Source organism: Eulemur rufifrons, chromosome 17 (genome assembly GCF_041146395.1).
Source record: "Eulemur rufifrons isolate Redbay chromosome 17, OSU_ERuf_1, whole genome shotgun sequence".
Taxonomy (NCBI): domain Eukaryota; kingdom Metazoa; phylum Chordata; class Mammalia; order Primates; family Lemuridae; genus Eulemur; species Eulemur rufifrons.
Window position 1 is genome coordinate 77,535,248 of NC_090999.1, and position 27,545 is coordinate 77,562,792.

Consider the following 27,545-nt stretch of genomic DNA (forward strand, 5'->3'; position numbering starts at 1 on the left):
ATATAAGTTTACTTATGTAAGCATAAGAAAAATCAGCCTCAGATCTCTCCCTTGCAATATCTAATAATAAAGTATTGATATTTGCTCCCAAGAATTTTTAGATTTTTAAGTATCTAGCATAAATTACTCCTTTAAAGTACTTCCTATAAAGTACTTACATTAAGAGATTAAGAATGGAGGTAACTCAGAGTTTAGTAGTACTTTTAACCAAAAAAGAGAACAAGAAAGAGTAACAATATTGAGAAATAACCATTAGATTATAAACTCTTTGAGAGCAATGATGTGTTGTATAGTTCTACAATCATACTTCTACAAAGTCTAGCAGTGAATACTGAATCAAACATAAATGTCAGTCTAAATAATTGTTTTAAATTTTGTTACAAAATTGAATAAAAATAGAATGTTGCTTAAAGAGAAAAGAATAAATGCATAAAATAATGTAATTAATATTAATCTGGACCTTAACATATATATTATAGTTTTAAAATATAAGAGAACGGAATGGAAAGAAGGAAAAATGTGTCACATTTCTCCTTTACATGGAGTGAGAAAAGGGTCAACAGAAAGATATCATACAATATAAATATTTTATTATTGATTTTTGACAATTTTTGATATAAAGGTTTTTTTGAAATGTAAATGTAATCATTGTAAGAATTAAAAACAAGATGTATGCTTTCCAAATCATTAGGTAAATCAAAACAAGGAAACACATTTTAAATAGAAATAAATACACAGTAAAAAGAAATTATACAAAACATAGTATAATAAACAAAAAGACAGAAGACAAGAGGTATAAATTATAACAATCAAAGTAAATGTTGTTAATTTCATAGAAGGCAAAAGAAAAATTAAAGTAAATGTACTTTTTATTAAATTTTAATTAAACAGATAATATTAAATTTAAAAAGTAAAGGGAAGAAAAATGAATGTTAGGAGACTCTAAACATTAAAATGTCAGGAGTTGGAATACTATTTTCAGACAAAGTAGAATTTAAGACAAAATCATTAAATAGTTTAGAGGGTAATTTTATATTGACAAATGGTACATTTGACAAAAGATGCATTCTTAGTTGACTTTTTCCATCTACATTTAAAATGACTTGAAGGATATATGCCAAATTTAACAACCATTATCTCAAGGAGATGTGATTATAGATAATTTGCACTCTCATGATACATGCTATTATGTATTTGTGCCCATATTTAGAAAGGAAAAAAAAAGTGAATGAAAGAAAACTATTTGCAAAATAAAAAAAAAAAACCAGCTAATTTTTACCCCCTAATTCTCAAATAAAATGGCTGTTTCTTAGTTCTTAATGTCTCTGTATCATTTAATGTCTTACCACCCCTTTTAAAAATTCCCTGTTTTCTTAGTCACTTTTTTCTTTCCAGTTTGTTCTTTCTTGTAATCATGTGGATTTTATTACTATCTTTCTCTAGGAGGTTTCTTCTTTACCCTGGTTCTACCTTTACAACCATGTGCTGAACATCTCTACCCAAATATCTTGGTGACACCAAAAACTCAGGGTATCTAAAACTGAAGTAATTTTCTTTCCTTAATTACATGATTATCTGCAGAGCACCTACCATCTGCTCAGCTCTGTATCAGATTCTGGGACTACAAAGCAATTTTTACCTTCAAAAAGCTTAGACTGTAATGGCATCCTCTACAATAAAATGTGTTCCTTTTTCTTGTTCTATGTTTTGGTAAAAGCACTATCAACCTCTGAATTACCTAGGCTCAACATCACTGACAGTTATTTACTTATTTATTTAATCCTGATAACTTTTTAACTCTCTTCCCTCTCTTGCTTTTATATCCAACTAGCTGTTTGGAACTGTGTTTTTAGTTTTTTTGGCCAAGTTTTCTTCATCTCTACTTTCTATTCAGGTTTCACCTCTCTCACCTGTACTTTTGAAATAGCCTCCTAAATTATCTCATTGCCTCCAATTTTCTCCAATTATGGTTCATTGTATAAACCATTGCCAGTTCATCCATGGTAAAGTGGAATCCTTGGATTCACCCTCACTCTTCTAGGCTTAGCACAAATGTAGATAAACTGTGAGAATTAATCAAAATATCAAACAACTAAATAACATGAGCACCAACTAATCAATACAAGTGTCACACGGGTTCGAACCAATTAGAACAAACGCTCGATGTAAACAGCCGAATATGACTATACCAGTGCTTTCCAGCATTCCTGCATATACTCACCCCACCCCATAGTCAGACATGTTCTTGGGGCAGAGACTACAATGTGTTCATCAGAACCCTTATTGTATGTGTCCTGGACATAAAGCTGGACCACTTTTTCAGTTCCATTAGTTCTCACCAATGGACTAGTATGAGTCTTCTGAGCTGAATTGGTTATGCATGTAGGCCTCCCTCTTGGTTATCCTCACCCATGGAAAGACTTGGAAGGCCTAAGGGAGCCTGGTGTTACAAAATGAAAGAACCTAGGTCCCTAAATGACCACAGAGGAGATCACCTTAGAAGGAACATCACATTTGGTTGTGATGGAACAAAAAATAAATGCTTATTGTGTCGAGCCACCACTAATTGAGGATTTATCTGTTTCTGGAGCTGGCATGGCTCTGCTATGTCATCCTCTCCTCTGTTTCCTCAGCACCCTGGATCTACCTCTGTTAGAGAAGCCTTCAGCATATAATTCATGTCCTTTTTGTTTACGCATCTATTCTTCAAACTCAAAACTCCTTGAGAGCAAGAATATTCTCTTTTATCTCTAGAACCTAACATATATGCCTGAAATTAAATACTCACCAAAAATATGCCTATTTAGGTGTTGCTGTTGCAAATGTATCCTGTTATTTTATGAACTATTTCAAGAGTTCTAAAACTTTGATGGCCCTTCTTTGCTTAAAAAAGAAAATTCTTAGGCTGGTTTGCAAGAGTCATCATTTTCTGGCCACAGCCTCCATATTCACCTCAACTTTCACATTCAATGACTCCTTAGTCTTCTAGTCCTTGTTTTCAATACATTCTCACAATCCTCTCCTTCAGTGATTTTGTTTATACTCTTCCTTTCATATAGAATGACATTTTTTCATGTTTCAGTGTTTAAAATCTATTTTCTCCTTAAGGTCTAACTTAATGACTAATATCAATTAAATATTTCCAAATTTTTTCCAGAAAGAACCATTCTTTCCCTGCTAAAAACCCTTATAGTCCTTTAATTTCCTTATAGCATTTACTATTTATTATTAGTACCATAGGTATTTATGAACAGCACTTTTTACACATTTGGTATTTTAAAAGCTCAAAAAATCTAATATATTTCCAAGTACAGCAATGTTTCTAAATACAACAAGAAATATAACTATCTCCTTACAGTTCAGCAGTTAAAGAGATAATTTGTTTACAAACAGGTGCTAAAATATCTAAAGAAGTTTCAACTATTATTTTTATCGACTCTGGCTAAATAGCTCAGCATGTTTTAACACACACATACACACAAAAGAAAGAAACCAAAAAAAAAAAAAAAAAAAAAAAACCCACCATAGACCCTAATTCAGATTAGAGTGATTTTTTACATCTCACTTCTAAAGTCAAGCTGGCTACTGAATCTTGACTTTAAAATATAACCTGGAACAATCTTTACAATTGCCGTACAGTAGCAATTATTCATCTTGCCTCAAAAAATATTCCATATACTTAAAATAAATACAATAAATTGTTGTCTGAATTGAATTTATAGCAAATATTTTAGATAAATAAAATAATAATTAGATATTAGGTGGGAAAAATGTATTTTGTAACACAAACAACGGATATAATATTTGACTAGCTGGTTGGTTAATCTTTTCCAGTGTCTTAGATTCACCTCAATACCCCTCTCAATTTTGAACAGAACAACACAGTATGCTTTTATTTGAAGAACCCATCAAGATCGTTTAAATTTCCTTGGAATTGATTTTGTAGCATCTGAAGTACAGGTAGCAGTTTGTTCTGTGTGCACACAGAAAAATCCTGAATTGATTTTAAATGAACCAGGTCAGTGCAGATCAATTTAGGCCATGGTGACCCATGAGGAGATGCAAATTAGGATTCTCCTACTGAGACCAAAAATAGATTTCATCAAATTCTCTCTGAGCAGATTCTGAAAATACATCGTAAGAAGGACAGCCATAAAAATTTCAATATTCCTATAGCAATGTGAATAAGAAGAAATGGAAGAAAGAGTGGGGGATAAAATATATTTCAAAAGAATTTCCGAATGTGTAGCCTTGTGTTTTTATTCTCTAGGTTAATAATTTTAGGAGTAAAGACGGTATTGCAAGAACAAATAAAAAGTCAGGCTGCTAACGACTTTAAGTCAAATGTGTTTGTCATTCATAATTTCTCCCACAAAAGTGATAAACGGCAGGGTTCAGTTCCTAATACGATGTGAAAATACTGTACGTGAATGTGTGCATATACTTTTTACAATGTGTGAAGTGCTTAACAGAAAGCTTTTGAATGAAGTATTAATACCTGGAAACCCAAAAAGTCATAGCTAATTCATGATGCAATGGCATTAAAAACTGAAGCTGGCTTTATTTGAAAGTTACATTGTTATCACATAGTGATTACTTCACTGATATCATGAAGATCATTGCTGTGCCTTGTTAACAATTTCATCTTAGAAAAAGAATGTAGAAAATGACTTTATAACGTCTTTTCAGCTCATTTCCCTACAGCATGATGACTTGTCCCCTGTAATCTGTTACCAGAGAGAAGGGAATTCTCCATTCTTAGAAACTCAGATGCAAGATACCTGACTTTAAATCTCTGCTGTATACCTTTAGAACTTGGTAAGTTAACAAGGTGTTTATAAGGAGCAAATTCATTGGCAGACATATTTTCAGTCTGGGTGGAACTAGAGCTTACCCAGCATAAGGATTTTAGCCTTGGCTCTGCTACTGACTAGCTGGCGTGTAAGCCTTGGTTACCTCCTGTGAGTTGTCCATCCAACTCAGTCTTCTCAGTTCTTTACTATTTCACTTTTTAAACACCAAGGCTGTTTGTGAAAGCCAAGGTTGTGAAACAAAAGCACCTTAGACAGTGTGACACAGACAAGGAATATTACCAGGCCCACAAAAGGACATTACAAAATGATGAAAAAAATCAATTCACTAACAATAAAAAACAATCCTAAGTATGTGAACCTAAAAACTGTGCTTGATAATTCATGAAAAAAATAATGGAACTGAATAGAGAAATAGACATATCCATAATTGTACTTGGGTACTTCAACAATCCTCTCTTAGCAATTAATAGGACAAGCAAGCAGAAAATCAATAAGGATATAGAAGCCCAGGCCGGGCGCGGTGGCTCACGCCTGTAATCCTAGCACTCTGGGAGGCCGAGGCGGGTGGATTGCTCAAGGTCAGGAGTTCGAGACCAGCCTGAGCGAGACCCCGTCTCTACTAAAAATAGAAAGACATTATATGGACAACTAAAAATCTATATAGAAAAAATTAGCCGGGCATAGTGGCGCATGCCTGTAGTCCCAGCTACTCGGGAGGCTGAGGCAGTAGGATCGCTTAAGCCAAGGAGTCTGAGGTTGCTGTGAGCTAAGCTGACGCCACGGCACTCACTCTAGCCTGGGCAACAAAGTGAGATTCTGTCTCAACAAAAAAAAAAAAAAAAAGGATATAGAAGCCTGAAACAACATCATCCACCAACGTCATGTAATTAACATTTATAGAACATTCTAACAACAGCAGAATACAAGGTATTTTCAAGTACACACGAAACCAAGTTAGACAATTTTCTCAGCCATAAATCAAATTGTAGCATATTTAAAAGAATTTAAAAAATAAAAAATTTATCTTACTGTCATAAAAAATATTAAACTATAGAAAAGTAAGCTGTGCATAGTGGTATGCACCTATAGTCCCAGCTATTTGGGAAGGCTGGGGTAGGAGGATTTCTTGAGCCCAGGAGTTTGAGGCTGTAGTTTGCCATGATGGCACCTGTGAATAGACACTGCATTCCACTGTGGGTAACATAGCAAAACTCTGTCTCTAAAAAGAAGAAAAGAAAAATGTAACAGAAAGATATCTGGAAAATCTCCAAATATTTGGAAGTAAATGACACACTTCTAAGTAACCCATGAGTCAAAGAGGAAGTCACATTTGAAAAATAAGAAAATATTTTGAATTGAAAGATAATAAAAACACAAAACTTAAGAATGCAGTTAAAGCAGTACTTAGAGGAAAATGTATAAAGGAAAATATATAACATTAAATGTTTACATAAGAAAAAAATCTCAAATCAATGATCTAAGATCCTACTTTAAGAAACTGGTAAAGAAAAGCAAATAATAAAACACTTAGAAGTAAAAGGAAATATAATAGATATAGGTGCACTAATCGATGAAATTGAAAATGAAGAAACATTAGAATAAATAAAAAACAAATGCTTATTCTTTGTAAAGATCAATAAAAATGATAAATCTCTAGCCAGACTTACCAAGCCCTCCCTCCCAAAAAGAAGAAGATACAAATTATCAGTATCATAATGAAAGAAGAAACACCTTTACAGAACCTGCAGATATTAAAAGGATAATAATAAAATATTACAAACAATTTAGTGCCCATAAGTTCAACAACACAAATGCAATGGGAAAATTTCTTGAAAGGTATAAACTACCCAAGTTCATTCAGGAAGAAATAAGTATGACATAACTACTCTAATAAATGTTAAAGGAGTTGAATTCATAGTTAAAATTTGTCCAAGAAAAAAAAAAAATGCCAAGCCCAACGTGTACACTGATTAATTCTTCCAAACTTTTTATGGAAGATATAATGTCAATTGTACAAAAACTCTTTAGGAAAGTAACATTTCCCAATTTATATCATGAGGCCAGTGCTGCCCTGATATTAAAACCAGAAAAAGATGTTACAAGAAAAAACTAGTGAGCAATAATTCTCACGAATATAGAAAATTTTTAAACAAAATGATAGCAAATCAAATCTAGCAATATATAAAAAGGATAATAAATTCTGAGCAAGTGGGGTTTATTCCAGGAAGGCAAGGCTCTTTCAACATTGGAAATTCATTCATTATAATTAACCACATTACTAAACTAGAGAAAGAAAATTTTCATAGGTTTATTGCAACAGATGAAGAACAAGTTTTTAACAAAATTCAATATTCATTCATAATAAAAACTCTTTGAAAACAAGGAGTAGAAGGGAGCTTCCTCAATTTGATAAAAGGCATCTATGAAAACCTAAAGTTTACATTCTGCATAGTGGTTAAAGCTGAATGCTTTGCTCTAAGATCAGGAACAAAGCAAGGATGTTTGTTCTCACCACTTCTATTCAACACTGAACTGGGAGTCCTAGCCAGTGCAATAAATTTTTGTAAAAATAGGAGATTAAAGGCATGCAGATTTAAAAGGAAAAACATTTTCTTTATTTTCAGTTGACAAAATTATCTGTTAAAATACTTTGAAATTTACAAAAGAAGACTCTACAGAAAAAGAATCTACAAAGATGAGTTCATTAGAACTAATAAGTGAGTTTAGCAAGATTACATGATAAAAGTCCAATATACAAAAATCAATTGTAATTCTATATACTAGCAATAGATAATTCAAAATAACAATTAAAAAGATTTATAACAATAAAATAGGAAATAATTACATATAAATCTGAAAACCATATGCAGAATCTATGTGCAGAAAATGATAAAATATCAATAAAAGAAACCAAAACATATTTAAATAAAAGGAGAGATATACAGCGTTCATGAATTTGAGGAGTAAATATCATGAGGCTCTCAATACTTTTCAAATTGATTTAGAGATGCAATACAATCATAATGAAAATCTCAAAGGGCTTTCTATAGCCATAAATAAACTGATTATAGAATTTACATGGAAAGGCAAAACAATTACAATACAAAAGCACTTGTGAAAAATAAAAATAGTGCCTGGTTTTAGGACTTATGGAGCTACAGTAAAAGAGAGAGTGTGGTATTGGCATCAGGATTGACAAATAGATCAATGGAACAGAAAAAAGATTCCAGAAATGCACTGATACATATAGCCAATTGTATTTTGACAAAGGTGCAAATGCAATTACAATGGCTTAAAGAATAGTCTCTTAGCATAATGATGCTGGGATAGTTGGACTTCCATATACAAAGAGAAGACAGAACTTTGATACATAACTTGCACAAGATAAAAAATTAACTAAAAATAGATCATAGACTTAAATATAAAACTGAAAATTATAAAACTTCTATAAGAAAACAGGAGAAAATCCTTCTTGGGTTAGGTAAGATTTATTAGTTACTATACAAAAGGCAGCACCCACTACATTAAAAAAATTAATAAATTGGGCTTCATCAAAATTAAAAACTTTTCCTCTGTGAAATATAATGCTAAGAGACTGTAAAGACATATTACAAATAGGGACAAAATATTTGAAAAGCAAATCTCTGACAAAGGAAATAGATCCACTATGTAAAAATAAAAACCTGAAATCTCATTAGCTAAAAAAACCTCAATAGACAAATGATTTCCTAAAAGAAGATATATATGAAAAAGAGAAGATGTATAGACGCTAAATGAGTGCATGAAAATTTGCTCTACATAGTTTGTCATTCAGCAAAGGAGATTTAAAACTGCAAGGAGATACTACTGCATACCTATAAGAAGGGCTACAATTAACAAACAAAAAACCAAAATAGAGACAATACCCAGTGTCGGCAACTGGGATTCTCGTGTGTTCCTGATGGGAAGGCAATATGGTATAGCAAGTTTAGAAAATAGTTTGGCTGTTTTTTTTTTTTAATAAATTTAAACATATATTTACCATACAATCCAGAATTTCACCACTAGGTGTTTACTCAGGTGAAATAAAAATAAATGTTTATTCAAAAACCTTTATATAAATGTTTATAATGACTATATATGGTCAACAAAAAAACTGGAAACCAACTGTCCTTGAAATGATGTATGGATAAAAACTGGTATTTTTATATAATGAAATATTACTCTGCAATATAAAGAAATTGATACTAATACATGCAAAAACATGGATGAATCTCAAATGCATGATGCTCAGAGAAGGAAGTCACATAAAGAAGAACTTAGGTGTTATAAGTTAAAATGGAATGCAAATAAGATTTTCTAATGGAAATAACGGTATATATTAGAAGAAACTATTGCAACTTTATTAATATATATATAAAACTGCAAATACCACAGCTAGATAATAATAAATGATATATATTATAATATATCATAATACTATATTATATATTATATATTAATATAATATGGCATCCTTATCATAAGCTCCTTGAGGATAGAAATTGTGTTTTTCACCAATACTTATCATGATATACATAAAAAAGTTTTTTCATCAACTGTACATTTAAGATTCTATGCATGTTTATTTTGTTTTAAATTATTTTTGTTATTTTTATGTCATCTTGAATGAATCCATCTTTCAACTGTTAATTTTGTTTACTTCGTTCTCTTGAGGCATTCAATTTTGGGAATATTGGTTGCAGGCTAATTTTAAGTTGATGTTTTATTTCTCTCTCCCTGCTCCTCTACCCCTCATTTGTTATCCTCCTCTTTCCCTCTTTCTTTGCTCAACCTTCCTGTGTCTTAGTTTTGTAATCATCTTTTTCAGGTTGTCTCAGTGTTCTAGCACAAAACAAGGTCTATTGGCCTTGTAGAGCCCCTGGTCTTTAGTAATATGAGGATATTGCAAATCAACGAGCTAGCAGGGGGCTTAGCTTGGTTCCTAGTTTAGGAGTTACATCTGTGTCCCCCTCATTTTCCAGGAATGCAGCCTGACATGAGGCATAGGCCCTGGCAGCATTAATAGTAGCCATCTTCAACCGCTTTGCAGGAGAGGTCAGGGCTGACTGAGACTATAGCAGTGAGCCTGGCTAGAGCTCCTCACTTTATGTGGGGTGCATCTATTCCCTGAGAACCCCCATAACAACTAAACTTGTGGAAGTATCCGCCAGCTTTGGCCACAACATCGAAACCCATTCACTACTTCACTGTTCTGATTTTGATATACAGGTATACTTTTCTTATATTTTTGTATGACTATGAATTTTTAAGTTTAAAAAATACCATTATATCCCTCTTACATGTTTGGAGCAGTTAGGGGAGATGAAATGCTCGGGGAGTGAAATCACGAATTTACTGTGCAAGCTTGGCTGGAAGCTGTTGAATATAAATGACTCCAAATAAATATTTGCTAAACTGATATGTAAAATTGCTTCTAATATCAAACATTACATTTATATCCCTTTGAGTTTTTTTTTTCCTTTCAGCTTTACTGACTGCATCAAATCAAAATGAATGCCTCCATTAGTGTAACAAAAATTATTTCTTTGGGATGTAACAAAAATTTCTTTGGCATTTTTGAGGAGAGAAGACCATTTGACGGCATTTTCAGAAACCAATCTAGGCACATTTTTTTACCAGCCTTGTTGTATTTTTACATAGTTCTGTAAGGCAAATATAGATATTAGAGATTATATTTTATGCCATTGCCTTGGAAACATCGACTATCTGATATTTTTAACTGTATCGGTAGCAATCCTTGCCCCTTAATGGTAGGCAGGGGAGTACTATCTTTAGACTATGTGGGCCAACTTTTATTTGGACTGAAGTTTTTATTCTCTGATCCATCGGCAGATTAGTGTGTCTCAATGTTAAAAGTCTCACAAAGCTTCAAAGACACATAGCACTGAGTTTGATCTTAAAAATACAAAATCAGCTAGGAATGGCAGCTCATGCCTCTAATCCTAGTACTCAGGGAGGCCAAGATAGAAGGATCTCTTGAGTCAGGAGTTCAAGACCGGCCTGAGCAAGAGCAAGAACCCATGTCTACCAAAAATAGAGAAATTAGCGGGGCATCCTAGTGCATGCCTGTAGTTTCAGTTACTCGGGAGGCTGAGGCAGGAGGATCACTTGAGCCCAGGAGTTTGAGGCTGCAGTGAGCTATGATGCCACCACTGCACTCTACCCAGGGTGACAAAGAGAGATTCTGTCTAAAAAAAAACACAGGTTTTTTTAGCCTTAGGTTAGCCTTAGGAATAAGTCCTGTCTTTTACCTTGTACAATAACAAATTAAAAACATTACTGTCTACTGGCTGTTGAAATTAAATATTAAAATTAATCAATTAATTAATTAAAAATTTAAAAAGCACATTCAGGAGAATGCTAACTCATAAATGCAGTAGAAATACTAGAGGTAGAAAAATCACAATTTTGCAATGATAATAGCAATATAAGAATTATCAGGCAAGAAACATTAATGGATACTAAAATTAGTGGGTAAAGGTTTAATGGGAAATGGGATATTTAGGTAGTGTCAAAATATTTTCCTACAAATTAGGTTAAATACTAAGGTAGTACAGAGTAATTTTATGGTAGAAAAATTCATTAGACATCTCTTAACCAAGTGATGAAAATTAAAATCACCAATAATAGAACGAACCAGTACCGTCCCTGATATGATACCCTGAGAAGGGCACAGTGCATCCGTGCTATTCTTGCTAAAGATGGATAACCTGAAACTAACCATGAGGAATAATTAAACTAAAGTTGAGTTTCATTCTACAAAGAGATATCCGGTAGTCTATAAAAACATTAAGATCAAGAAACACAAAGAAAGGTTGCAGAGCAATTCCAAACAAATGAGACAAAGAAGGCATGGCCATTAAATGTAATACAGGGTCCTGGACTAGATTCTGAACTTGGAGGAAAACAGCTGTAAAAAAATGTGAGGACAATTGGAAAAAATTTTAGTACTACTGTGAATTATAAGTTAGTATTGTATCAGTTTTAATTTCTTCATTTTGATCATTGTTCTGTGTTTACATAAGAGCATGTTCTTGTTCTGAGGAAATACAGTGAGGTATTTGGAGTAAAAGGGCATAATGTCTGAAATTTACTCTAAAACAGTTTGGTGAAAATGTCTATGAGTGTGAAGCATATGTGTGTGTGTATGCAGATGGAGAGGAAATGAATGATAAAGTAAATGCAGCAAAATGTAAAAGATTTGTGAATCTGGGAAAAGGGCATATGGGTGGTTTTTGTAATAATCTTGCCATTTTGTTTGAAATTGTATCAAAGCAGAAAGTTACCCAAGTTACTTACATTGAGATGCCAAACACTGAGTCAAACAATATTGCAAATAAATTATTACTTTTGTTCAAATCATTTCTAAAACACTTTAAAAAATTATCTTTAAGGATATTTTGCCACTTCAGATAGACAGACAGACATACACATACACAAATGCTACTACAGGCATACCTAATTTTATTGTGCTTTATTTTAATCAAATTTTGCAGATATTGCATTTTTTACAAATGAAAGTTTTGTGGCAACCCTGCATGGAGCAAGTCTATTGGCATCATCATTTTTCCAACATCATATACTCACTTCTTGTCTCTGTGTCACTTTTGGTAATTCTTGAAATATTTTAAACTTTTTCATTATTATATCTGTTATGGTTATCTGTAATCAGTGATCTGTGATGTTACTATTGTAATTGTTTTGAGGCACCTCAAAACATATAAGTGCCCATATAAGACAGCAAACAATCAATAAACGTTGTGTGTGTTCTGACTGCTCCACCTGCTGGTCATTCCCCCATCTCTCTCCCTCTCTTTGGACCTCACTATTCCCGGAGACACAACATTAAAATTAGGCCAATTCATAACCTACAGTGGCCTCTTCCTCTGTGCACATGAAAGGAACAGATCTTTCACTTTTTTTTTTTTTTTTTTTTTGTGTGTGAGACGGAGTCTCACTCTGTTTCCCAGGTTAGAGTGAGTGCTGTGGCGTCAGCCTAGCTCACAGCAACCTCAAACTCCTGGGCTCAAGCGATCCAACTGCCTCAGCCTCCTGAGTAGCTGGGACTATAGGCATGTGCCACCATGCCTGGCTAATTTTTCTATATATATATTTTTATCTGTCCATATAATTTCTTTCTCCATATAATTTCTTTCTATTTTTTGGTGGAGATGGGGTCTCGCTCTTGCTCAGGCTGGTCTCGAACTCCTGAGCTCAAACAATCCACCCACCTTGGCCTCCCAGAGTGCTAGGATTACAGGCGTGAGCCACCATGCCCGGCCAGATCTTTCACTTTAAATCAAAAGCTAGAAATCATTATGCGTAGTGAGGAAGGCATGTAGAAAGCCGAGATAGGCTGAAAGTTAGGCCTCTTGCACCAAATGGTTAGCCAAGCCCTGAATGCAAAGACAAAGTTCCTGAAGGAAATTCAAAGTGTTACTCTAGTGGAAACATGAATGATAAGAAAGCAAAACAGCCTGCCTCATTGCTAATATGAAGAAAGTTTCAGTGTCTGGATAGGTGATCAAAGTAGCTACAATATTCCCTCAAAACAAAGCCTAATCCAGAGTAAGGTTTAACAATCTTCAATTCTATAAAATCTGAGAGAAGTGAGGAAGTTACAGAAGCAAAATACAGAGTTTGGTTCCTGAGGCTTAAGGAAAGAAGCCAAAGCCATCTCCATAACATAAAAGTGCAAAGTGAAGCAGCAAGTGCCAGTGGACAAGCTTTAGCAAGTTATCCAGAAGATCTAGATTAGATAATTGATGAAGTTGGCTACATTAAACAGATTTTTAATGTAGAAGAGATAGCCTTCTGCTGGAAGAAGATGCCATCTAGGACTTTCATAGCTAGAGAAGAGAAGTCAATACATGGCTTCAAAACTTCAAAGTACAGGCTGACTCCCTTGTTAGGGGCTAATGCAGCTGGTAACCTTAAGTTGAAGCCAACAGTCATTGACCATTCCAAAATCCTAGGACCCTTAAGAATGATGCTAAATCTCTGCCTGTGTTCTAAAAATAGAACAACAAAGCCTGGGTGACAGCACAGTTGTTTACAGCGTGGTTTACTGAATATTTTAAGCCCATTTTTGAGACCTGCTGGGCAGAGAAAAGAGCCTTTTCAAAATGTTACTCCTCATTGACAATTCATCTAGTCATCCAGGAGCTCTGATGGAAATGTACAAGGAGATTAATGTTTTTATGTATGCTAACACATCATCCATTCTGTAGCCCATGGATCACCATGGATCAAAGTGTAATTTTGACTCTCAAGTCTTATCATTTAAGAAATACATTTTGTAAGCCTACAGCAGCCATAGATAGTGATTCCTGTGATGCATCTGGATAATGTAAATTGAAAACCTTCTGGAAAGGATTCACCATTCTAAATGCCAGTAAGAGTATTTATGATTCATGAGAGGAGGTCAAAATATCAACATTAACAGGAGTTTGGAAGAAGTTGATTCCAATCCTCAAGACTTCAGTGGAGGAAGTAACTGTAGATTATGGTAAAAATAGTAGCAAAAGAACTAGAATTGGAAATGGAGCCTGAAGATGTGACTCAATTGCTGCCATCTCATAATAAAACTTGAATGGATGAAGAGTTGCTTCTTATGGATGGGCAAAGGAAGTGGTTTCTTGAGATGGAATCTTCTCCTGGTGACAATGCTGTGAACATTATAGAAATGGAAAAAATGATTTAGAATGCTACATAAACTTAGTTGATAGAATAACAGCAGGGTTCAAGAGCACTCCAATTCTGACAGAAGTTCTTCTGTGAGTCAAATGCTATCAAATAGCACCACATGCTACAGAGAAGTTTTTTGTGAGAGGCAGAGTCTAATGATGCAGCAAACTTTATTGTTGTCTTATTTTAAGAAATTGCCACAGCCACTTGAACCTTCAGCAACCACCACCCTGAACAGCTAGCAGCCATCAGCATCGAGGCAAGACCCCCACCAGCAAAAATTTAAGACTTGCAGAAGGCTCAGATGATTGTTTGCATTTTTTAGCAATAAAGTAGTTTTATTTAAGGTACAGACTTTTTTTAGACATAATGCTATTGTACACTTAATACACTATAGTATAATTTAAACATAACTTTTACATGCACTGGGAAATGAAAAATTTGTGCAACTCACTTTATTGTAGTAATCTCTTTATTATGGTGGTCTCAAACCAAATCTGCAACATCTCCAAGGTATGCCTGTATACACACCATATTTGGATGTTTATTAGATATCTTATACTTTATATGCTCCAAAAATATTAAATACATTATTCTTGCTCATTTAGTACTGCCTTTTCTCCTGGTATCATTTAAAACCTTTCTTCCTCATTTTAGTTAAATGGCCAAATTCTCCTTATTGTTGAGTCCAAACACATGGGGTCTTACTCCAAAGGCCTTTTTTTCCCACCTTTTCCCCATCTCTAATTCCTTAGCAAGTGTGGTTAGTTATGACTTAAAACCGCTCTTGTCCTGCCCCACTCCAGACCCACTATTGTATCCCACCTGCCCTACAGTAGTACCTTCTACCTGGTGTCCTTGTAGCTCATCTTGCTTCTGTGTTCTCAAGTCACATGGACCTTCCTTCTGCCTCTTACGCAAGCTGAGCTAATTCTCTCCCAGGGGCCTTTGTGCTTGCTATCTGAACCACTCCTCCTTCAGATATTTACATAACTGTCTCTTCATCATGCAGGTCTTAGCTCAAATGTCACCTCCTCTGAGAGGCCTTTCCTGACCACTTTACAGAAAGAAGCCACACTTTAACTTTTCATTCTATTACTTGAACTTGTTTCATAGCACTTTTCACACACTGAACTTATAGTTATTTGTCTTCCCCATTAGAAGAGCCATGAGAGGAGGAAACTTGTCCTTTTCAATCTTTATCAGCAGAGTACGGTGGCTGACAAATTGTAGATGCTTGACAAATATTTATCAAATGCGTGAAAAATGAGCAAAAACTACACAAGAAATATAGCCTTATAATGTTGGTTCTACCAGACAATAATATCTCACTATTCATTGCTTGAGTCAGCATCTTGGGAATACGCTGATGCTGGCTGAAAAGTAAAGACACTGGGGAGGGAAAAGAAAGGACAAAAACCTTCAAGTCTGGACAAGCCATCATGGGGCTGGACTAACTCTGGAATCTAGACATAAAAGTGCTGCCAATTTGCTCAAAATGCTTTTAATTGGTAGGTGGTTGCAACTGGAAGAATGCCATAAATATAACTGGATACTTAGGAGTCCAGCCCTGCTAGCATATGGTGTGACTTTTAAGCTAAAATTTACTCTCAGGTGTATCAAAAAGCATTAGTTAGAGGATATACAATTCTCATATTTTGAAACATCAGCTTTATATAACAAGAAATGTGATGCACACTAAGTTAATGGAAAAAATGATTCCATATAAAAAATAAATGGAGAATATTATATTTTGAACAAAAAGAGATAACTAGGATAATATAAAGCACCTTTGCATTTGGGAAGATCTGGGATTTAAATATATCTATCTATATCTATATCTACATCTATATCTCTATCTATATATATACACACACATATTAATATATATACATATACACATCATGAATCTATCTATTATAAACCTGCTGTAAAATTCTATGCTACAGCTCACTAAATTGCATGCATTCTAAGGACCCCGATAAGAAATTGAAAGTGGAATCTACTAATTCCTGTCCAGGTAATGTGTACACAGGAAGCCAGCCAAAGTTGGGGACTGGCTTCCTTAAGTCAGTACATCCTTAGAAACAGAAAACTTTCCTGAAGAAAACTGAGCCTATTTAACAAGTCATAGAGAAGCACTACCCAAAGATCTTCAACGTATATGCAGAGTGAAAAGCTGTCTTTACTTTCTGCTACTGCATTAGCACACTGTCAATGAATATGCTGATAGACAAAGACAGGGAAAACGAGGTCAAGAAGATTAGGTTGCTTGTAAGGCTGTCTTGATGAAATACTGTATCAGCTAGGCATCAAACTAGAAGTTCCTCAGAGTTGTGGTTATGTCCAGCTCTCTATTTATCACTGGGACCTTTCCCTGACAAAATTGTCACATTCAACTTCTTAAACCATTCCATCAGTGCCATCTATGATTGGTGGTTAACATCATATGGCAAGGCAGGGTCTCCGGAAGGGTAGCTGTCATAGTCAGAGTTCTCCAGAGGGACAGAAACAATAGAATATATGTGAAAGGGAGTTTACTAGGAAAAATTGGCTCCCATGATAAAAAAGGCAAAGTCCCACACAATAGGCAATCTTCAAGGCGGGGAATGAGAAAAGTTGGCAGTATAGCTCTGTCCTAGTCCAAAAGCCTCAAAATCAGGAAAGCCAACAGTGCTGCCCATGGAGACCACCAGTACAAGTCCCAGAGTCCAAAGGCCAAAGAACCTGGAGTCTGAAGTCCAAGGGCAACCTCCTTCTTTTGCCTGCTTGTTCTAGCATTCTAGCATGCTGTCAGCCAACTGGATGATTCCCACACACCTAGAGGGCAAGTCTTCCTCACCCAGGCTACTGACTCACCTGTCAATCTCCCCTGGAACCACCCTCACAGATACACCCAGATACACCCAGAAACAATGCTTCACTAGGCACCCCTCAGTCTAGTCAAGTTGCCACCTAAATTAACCATCATATAATAGTAGCATAGATCCCAGTCACTTTACCAGCCCTGAAATTAGTCTGCCTATTATTTTAGCTGGGTCCAGTTTCAGTATAGGGGTTCTAAGTGTATCAGAATATTATTTACTTTTCCTCCATAGTGTTACATTTATTTAATAAAGACTTTAATTTTAATTGTCTATTTAGCATCTCAGTATTTTGGTATATAAATAAACATTTTAAAGGCTCACGCATGTAATCCTAGCACTCTGGGAGGCCAAGGGGGGCAGATCATTTGAGCTCAGGAGTTTGAGACCAGCCTGAGCAAGAGCAAGACCCCACCTCTACTAAAAAAATATAAAGAAATTAGCTGGACAATTGAAAAAATTAGCCGGGCATGGTGACACATGCTTGTAGTCCCAGCTACTCGGGAGGCTGAGGCAGGAGGATTGCTTGAGCCCAAGAGTTTGAGGTTGCTGTGAGCTAGGCTGACGCCACGGCACTCTAGCACGGGCAACAGAGTGAGACTGTGTCTCAAAAATAAATAAATAAAAAAAAAAATTGACATTCCAAAATAATAACACATATATACAACCACTAATCTAGGAATTTGAATTAAGTAAATAATAAAATGTGCCCAAAGCTGTATCTACAAATTCATTCATTACTACATTATTGATAAAAGCAAATAATTTGGATGTTAACTAAATGACCAATGATAGAGTATTGGTTAAATGAGTTATGGCTCCTGCATGCAGTATGGTACTCACTACTACTAATTGGTTAGAAAAAAATAACAGTTCATTTTTTAATTTATTCCTCCAATATTTACTGAGTATCTACCATGCATCAGCTTCTTTCTGCTTTAGTAATGGGATATGGTAATTAACAAGACAGAAATTCCTGCTTTTATGACACATTCATTCTTGAGATATTTAATGAGTTGGAAAAAATTTCACCTTTCATGAATAACTTAAAATAGCAGGTTAAAAAATGAATATACCAAATAATCTCAATTATGTAAAACAAGGAGTTATTCATTTACTAATTGATTACAGCTGTCTGAATAGAAAAGGCATTTGTGGAGATATTGGGTGTTTCCTGAGAAAAGCCAGTACTACCCTGAGAGACTTCCAAAATTATATTATCACAGTAGCCATACTGCTGAAACAGAAGCAAGTTATACCAACACAGGAAAGTGGATCACTCTCTAATGTAGATTCGTATAAACCAAATTAAAAAAATATATATATATATATATACACATTTACACACACATAGATACACATGTACACACAAAAGCAGAATGCCAAGACACTTATTTGCAAAGAGTAGCGATCTAAAAACATAATCTCTCCCTGTTGGCAACTCCACAGAGGAAACCAGTTATTAAAAAAATGTTTGCATATGGTGCAAAAGATCAGAGAATTAGATACACGGGAGTTGGTTTCTCCAATGCTTGCTTTTCTATGCTTCCACTGCTTAATGGTCTCCTAATAGTACACATTTTTTTAGATGAGTTTATTCACTTATTAGAGTTAATAAATTAATTGACAGGAATTTTTTGGCATGTATAATCTGTCCCCTTATCATTAAGGTATATTTGTTTATTGATCTTAAAGTTCATAGAGAAAGTGTGATATCTTAGTGTTGCCCAAACTGTGGTGTGGTGTGTGTGTATGTGTGTGTGTATACTGGATAAGCCACTCCCCCAAAAATAGATCTGGAAGGGAATATCCTAAAATATTATAATGATTATCTAAGGTTGATTTAAAATGGGATAATTGAAGACATTTCATTTTCTCAAATTTTATGAAATATAATATGTATTTAAGCAGAAAAAAAATTTTTTAAAGGAGATGGGTGGCAGACCAATACTCTCACTGATAAAACTGAAAAAACAAACTTAAATAATTCATCTGGCTAAAGGCATTTAGTACTGCTAAAATAATAAAGACTGGATAAGAAAGGTTTTCAAAGTAAGAGAGCTATAGAAAGGTAAACTGACCCTTCTAGATACTTTTCTCCATTTAATTTGTTAACTAAGATTGCAGAATAGAAGACTAAATATCTGGGCTTTGCCTGGGCATAAGCCTACTGGTAGGGGACACAAAAATTAGAACAGCTTTTGGTGGGCTTCTAAGGCTGGAGAGATAAAACTGAATAATGGATGGACTTCAATTTCAGCCAGCTTTTCTCTCAAGGTATCGCCAAATTCTAAAGCTGTGCAGTCTGGGAAGCTAATACACTAATGCTAACAGAGAGCCTCTACAAATAAAAGCTGCATTTGCAGCATAGTTTGAGAACTATGAAGGCTATCAGTTCCAAAACAAATGAAATATTTCAAAAAGGTCTGCAAACTAAAGATAGGACGAGTACATAGAAAATCAAACCTAGGTACATTATATTAAAACTTCTGAAAACAAAAGATAAAGATATTCAAATAAGATCTGTATTAGTTTGTAAGGACTGCCATAAAAAGGTAACACAAACTGGGTGGATTCGATAATAGAAATTTATTGTCACAGAGTTCTGGGGCTAGATGTCCAAGATCAAGGTGTCTGTATGACTGGCTCCTTCTATAGGCTGTGAGGGAGAAATATGTCCCATGCTTCTCTCCAAGATTCTAGTGGTTTTTGAGCAATCTTTGGTATCCCTTTGCTTTTGCTGCATCACCTTGATATCTGCCTTCACATTCACATGACATTCTCCCCGTGTGTGTGTCTATGTCCAGGTACCCCTTATATAAGGACAGCAGTCATATTGGATTAGGGCCCACTCTACTACAGTATGGTCTCATCTTGACTAATTCTATCTGCAATGTCACTATTTTTAAATAAGGTCACATTCTGAAGCACTGAGGGTTAAGGTTTCAACATATTAATTTTGGGGGAACACAATTTGATCCATAACAAGAACCCTCCCCTGACAAAAGAAAGAGTACATTACTTTCAAAGGAAAAAGAAATAAATCTTACAGCTAACTTCTCAACAGGAATAATGAAACCCAGAACACAATGGAATACCGTCTTTAAGTTTTGAAAGAAAATAACCACAAATCCAAAATACTTTTCCCAGTGAAAATATGTTTCATATAAGAAGGTGAAATAATGTCATTTTCAAATAAATAAAAGCTGAAACATTTTATTACTAGAAGGTCTTGCTTAAAAAATAACAAAAAAAAATTAGAAAACTACATTAAACTGAGTGTACAGATATGATAATGTTAAGTGCAATGAACTAAGGTTGTACTGGTCCAGAGCCCAGGAGTTGGGGACCACAGAACCACTGAATATATATCCACAGGAAATGAAGTAGGTATGCCAAGGAGAATTCTGCACTCCCATGTTTATTGCAGCACTCTTCACAATAGCCAAGATATAGAATCATCCTAAGTGTACATCAACAGATAAATTAATTAAGAAAATGTACTATGTATACACAATAGAATACTATTCAGTCATAGAAAAGAGGAAATTCTTCCATTTGCAATGACAGGGATAAACCTGGAGGACATAACGTTAAGTGGAATAAATCAGACACAGAAAGACAAATATTACAAAATACCTCACTCATGTTAAATATAAAAAAGTTGATCTCATAAAAGTAGAGAGCAGAATAGTGGCTACCGTAGCCTGGGGAAGGTAAGGGGAAGGAGAGGATGAGGAGAGATTGATCAGCAGGTACAAAGTACAGTTAGGTAGGATGAATAAATTGTATAGTAGGGTGACTATAGTTAATAATAATGTATTGTATATTTCAGAATAGCTAGGAGAGAGGATCCTGAATATTCTCACCATAAATAAATAATAGAAGTTTGAGTTGATGGTTTTGTTTATTACCCTGATTTGACCATTATATTATACAACGTATAATCATAGCAAAACATCACATCGCATTCCATAAATATGCACAACTGTTATGTATCAATCAAAATAAAACAAAAAATCTTAGCAAATTATGACTAGAAGTTACTTCTTAACTTGGTAAAGATTTTTTAAAAACTATAGCTAATATCACATTTAATGGTGATTTACTGAAACTTTAACCCATGATCCTGGGAATGATTCAAGAAATGCCCACTATGATCACTTCTATTTAACTATAAATTAGAAATTCTAGCCAGTACAATGAGCATATACGTAAAAGATATAAATACTAAAGTGGAGAAAAGAAAAAAAAGTGTTATCCTCTGTGACATTTGCACATAGAAAATAAAGATATCCACTGATAAATTATTAGACTTAATTGATATCTATATTTGATAAATTGCTGTATACGTAGTTAATATACAAATCATTGCTATTTCTTTATAACAGCAACAAATAAATAGCAAATAAATTTTTTAAAAGATACTATTCACAAAACATCAAAATTCAAATGTCTATAAATAACATTACCAAAAAATGTTTAAGACTTCTATACCAAATATTGTCAGAAATTAAACATCTCAATAAATTAAGGACTATACTATGCTCATGGACTGAAATACTCTATAGTGTAAATATAGAATTTTTCCCCAAAGTAGTTCCTAAATTCAATATTCCAAAGGTAATGCTAAGATTTTTTGAAAATTAAAAGGTACTGAAGAGCTCTAAGGTTGTCTTGATGTAGAAGACCAAATATTTTATCAATATGTATTATACATTACAGAACTAAGAGGATGGGATTAGTGCAAGAATATAGAAATAGACCAATGGAACAATACACAGTCCAGAAACAGACTCACCCATATAGAGTTAGTTGATTTATGACAAAAGTGATCATGCAGTGCTGTGAGGAAAGGCAATATTTTTTTCTTTTTCAGTAACCGGGGCTGGATCCACTGGATATTTATCAGGAAGAAAAATTTTGAAGCCTATGGTACACCATTTACAAAATTTCATTCCTGATGGATTGTAGTGTATATATGAATTAAAGCTTCCAATCAAGATGGTGTAACAGGTTTCTACTTATGTTTCTATCTGAAAAAATTGTTTTAGAAAAGGAAAAAAAATATACATTTCTCAACACATTACACATCAAACAGGGAAGGACAATAATCCCCAAAGATGGAAAACAAATGAGGTCCAATCGTCCCAGCTTACTGCCCAGGGAAAATCATCAAGCTGTGCAGCTGGGAGGGAGAATCCAGATGGAGTTAATCAGATTCCATGAATTGAGGAGATAGATCTGGGAATATAAGGAGGCCAAAGTGGCTCGAGTTTGCAGAGCAAGACAGCAAAGAGGTGAAATCTTCCCAGAGAAAGAACTCTGGAGGTCTCCAGAGGGCCCCACCTAGCTAAGGACTCATCAGCACATGCAGCTGGGAAAAGAATCACTGGCAAGAAGTTTGAGGAAAAAACAATCCTTGATGTTCATAAAGGGCCAAAAATATCCATTTCTAGTCAAAGTGAAAAATCTCATAGTTCATTAGAATCAGGTAGAGTACATACAAGGATTTTGCCTCTGTAGTGGGACAAAATTAGCCCTATATTAAATTTTGTCTTGGACCTGCCTAAGAATGCTTAAAATGGAGGTCCAAAAGGATCAAACTAGTTTCAGGTAATTTAAACATGCTCCAGAACAAAACTCAACAACAAGGTAAAATTCACAATATCTGGCATCCAATTAAAAAATTAGTAGGCATGTAAACCATCTTATAATAATAAGAAAAAACAATTAAAATTCATGCAATAATGACATAGATTATAGAATTATTATAGTAGACAAGGATAGTATAACAGTTATTATAACTGAATTCTATACATGCAAGATGCTAGAGAAGAGACTGAACATACAGAAACTGGGCAGGTATAAAAAAGACCCAAATCAAACTTTTAGAAATAAAAAGTAAAATGTCTAATTGAAAAAGACACTTCTAGGATTAATAAAACAGTAACATTTCAAAAGAAAAGATGAGTAAACTTGAGGATATTTCAATAGAATTTGCAAATTGAAACACAACATCAATACACTGCGGAACAATTCAAGTGGATGAATATGCACATGATTAGAATCTCTGAAAGAAGAAATAGGGGGAGGGAGAGAATTAAAGAAATAATAGCCATTTTTTCCCCAAGTTTGCTGAAAAATTACTAGGGAACCAATAAACTCAAGAAACCTTAAGCAAAGAATTTTGCTTTGGGTTTGCATCAATAAAATTTCTCCAAGGCATATCAGAATCAAGTTACTAAAAAGCAGAGATAAAGGGAAAAATACTGAAAGTAACCAGAAAAAACATATACAGTATGTACAGAGAACTAAAGATAAGGATGACAGCAGATTTTACCTACATAATGCAAGACAGAAAATAATGCAAGACAGAAGATAGTAGAACAACATTTTAAAGTACTGAAATTAAACAAACAAGCAAACAAAAAAACCCAAATCCTATCAACATAGAATTTTTTACCCATAGAAAATATCTTTCAAATTTTAGGGCAAAATAAACACTTTCAGACTGACTGAAACTTAAAGAATTCATCACCAGCAGTCTTGCATGTTTTTCACCACAGGGAATATTAAAAGAAGTCCCTCTGGCAAAAGAAAAAGCATAGCAGAGAGAAATCTGTATTATACAAAATGTAGTTTACTATTTACAGTAAAAATAATCACATATGTTATGTGGTTTGTAATGAATGTCAAAATAAAATTTGTGTAAAAATAACACAGAGGCCAAAAGGAGAGAAATAGAAGTATTAAAATAATATTTTTACACTGTATGCAAAGTATTGTAATATTACATGAACGTCAAGTGTAATGAGCTAATGTATGCTACGAACTATGTAACACCATCAAACCAAATATGGGAGTTATAGCTAATAAGCCAACAAAGGAGATAAAATTAATCATAGAAACGCTTAATTAATTCAAAAATAAGCACAAAAAAGAACAAGAGAGCAAAGAATATATGAATAATAAAGAAGTCATAATTTAATCTAATCATAGCAATAATTACATTAAATGCATATGGTCCAACCACTCCAATTTAATGGTAAAGATTTCCAGGTGTGCTAAAAATGAAAGACCTAAGAACACGCTGCCTACAATAAACTCATTCTTAACCACAAATAGATTAAAAGTAAAAGGTCAGTGGCTGCACTTGAGTTAGGTGCATAAATATTTAGGAACACTCATGTACTGCTGGTGGGACTGCAAACTAGTACAACCTCTGTGGAAAGTAATATGGAGATACCTCAAAGAGATCCAAGTAGAACTACCATTTGATTCAGCAATCCCATTACTGGGCATCTACCCAAAAGAACAAAAGACATTCTATGAAAAAGACATCTGCACTAAAATGTTCATAGCAGCATAATTCACAATTGCAAAGATGTGGAAACAATCCAAGTGCCCATCAATACATGAGTGGATTAATAAAATGTAGCATATGTATATCATGGAGGAGTTCTCAGCTACAAAAAACAATAGTGATATAGCACCTCTTGTGTTATCCTGGATAGAGCTGGAACCCATTCTACTAAGTGAAGTATCCCAAGAATGGAAAAATAAGCACCACATGTACTCATCATCGAATTGATATTAACTGATCAATAGTGCACATATAGTAATAACATTCATCAAGTGTCGGGCAGATGGGAGGGGGAGGAGGGGATGGGTATATACACACATAATGGGTGTGGTGAGCACCGTCTGGGGGATGGACACGCTTGAAGCTCTGACTCGGATAGGGCAAAGGCAATATGTAACCTAAACATTTTCACCCCCTAATATGCTGAAATCAAAAATAAATGAAATTTAAAAACAATTTTTTTAAATGGAAAAAAAAGTAAAAGGTCAGAAAACCATTTACTATGCCAACACTGATCATATAAAATGTTAACATTAATCAAAATAATGCTGGAATGACATGAATACCCATTTGTGGGAGGAGCTACAGAAAGGCTGCTGTGGCTTGGAACAATGATCAGGAGTGATCCTAAGGTCTAGGCAGAGGCCGGTGTGAGATAAGGTTGACAGAAATAAACCCATCACTCGCATTCTCTCATCATTTTCATTATTCCACTTCCATGGTGAGAAATGCAGCAAGAAGGAAAAGCATCACTGAAAAGCAGTGATTGTGTTTGCATCTTTTGTTGTAACAAACGTATCTGGACTACAGTTTATACAGAGCATTCACCACTGACGAGGCAGGATGCTGGGAACAGAAGTTCAAGAGGCCGTTGTCTCCATAGTCACATCTAGTCTGGCTGAATCTAATCCATTCTAAGCAAAACAATCACCCAAATATAATAGAAGGCCAATCTTTTAGCAGGTTATAACCTGTGTAGAAAATCTAACATAAGCTCTTTCACAACTTTACCTGAGCAAAGAGAGAGGCTATTGTCATAGTTTTTGTTTAATTAAATTACTTTATCTTGTTGATTGTTAGAATGGCCTAGTTAGCAGATCAAAGGATGCATGAACGCAAGATTCTTATTAATAGAAGAAAGAAAGATGTTTTTATTTAGAAAATACATTTTAGGACAATGACTTTTTATTTTATAGCCTAAAGTAAGAATTTGAAATTATTAAAGTAAAATTAGCTCTTGAGATGAAATACCTTTCTCTAGAAATGCTGTTAAGCGTATAAATGCTTTCATAGGCACCATTTCATTGAATCCTTATATGGAGCCCATGAGGCAGACAGAAATATTCCAATTTCATATTAAGAAAATGAGGCTCTGAGTGGACAGGTCTATTGATTAAACTCACAAAGCTAGTAAGTGATTGAATTAAAACTTAAAACAAAGTCTTTCAGTAACAAAGTATTGTTAATGCTATTTCTCTGCTACCTCATGACGTTTGTTGCTGTTAAAATTTAGACATATTAAATCTAACAGAGTTTAATTGGGCAAAGAATAATTCTCAAATTGGGCAGCCCCCGGAACCAGAATAGGTTCCGAACAACTTCATGGCTGGCACAGGGTTGGATAACATTGACGGACAGAAAAAGTAAAGTGATACACAGAAAACAGAAGTGAGGCAAGGAAACAGCTGGATTGGTTCCAGCTGAGTGTTTGCCTTATTTGAACCTGGTTTGAACCGTTGGCTGCCTGTGGTTAACTGAAATCTGGCTGCTGTGATAGGCCAAGCCTCAGCTACCTGTTACAAGAGGTGGTTACAGTCTGTTTACACATCAAGTTAGGTTACAGTTCAGTGTGTTCAGAGAAACCTTTAGGCCAAACCTAAAATATGTACAGAGACAGCTTTGGGTCACACCTAATTTAACATTGCTAATAAACCTAACCTGAACAATTGACCCTTATGTGAAAATTAGTTTTAAAACTATAATCTCCTTAGTTTGAAGGAGAATAAATGAGAAAAATATTGCCTTGTTTAGTATTGATTTTAATGTAAGAACTACGATCTATATTTAACTATTGAATTGATTATATTATTTTTCCAGACAAGTTAATCTAATTGAGTCACTGATATCATCCATTAAATTAAATGAAAAGAATTGGGGGAAACACTTTTTATTTTTGTAAAAACTGACATTATGATTCACTGAATCACTATTTCAAATATATTTTTTCAAATGTGGTATGTCTCCTACTCATTCAAAATACTATGTTACTTCAAATTTTAATTACTTGCATTTTTAAAGGAATCATCTGACCCCAGAGTTCCATTTTAGCCTTGTCAATTAATCAATTAGAATACCTGTTGAAAATTTTTTTTATCAACCTAATGAAGAAAACACAAGGATAAAATATATTATCCTAGTTCTCAAAGCGTTTACAATCCAGACTTGGATATGACATAAGGGGAACCACTAAGTCAAGTACAAGGATAAGAAAGTGACTGAAAAACTAACTTTGAACAATAGAAAGTAATAATAAACATTAGGTAATAAAATTATCAGTATACAAACCATAATAATATCATATTTTAATGTCTAAACTATACAGCATACTGAAAGTGCTATAAGATTTCTGAGTTGGGAGAATAATGCAGGCTGAGATAGCCAGGGAGGCTTCATGAACTCTAAAAACTCCTATTCAAATGAATGTAACTCAGGAGACAAGGTAAATGAGGGCATTTTAAAACCCTTGGACGGTGTGGTTCTTTTAATTCTTGT

General features: G+C 34.3%; 1 protein-coding gene across 1 annotated transcript in view; it reads right to left on the reverse strand.

Annotated features, from left to right (window-relative positions):
- The window catches only part of TMEM232 (transmembrane protein 232), a 179,140-nt gene that overhangs the window by 23,436 nt on the left and 128,159 nt on the right, over window positions 1–27,545 (reverse strand). The gene's annotated exons all lie outside the window — the stretch shown is intronic.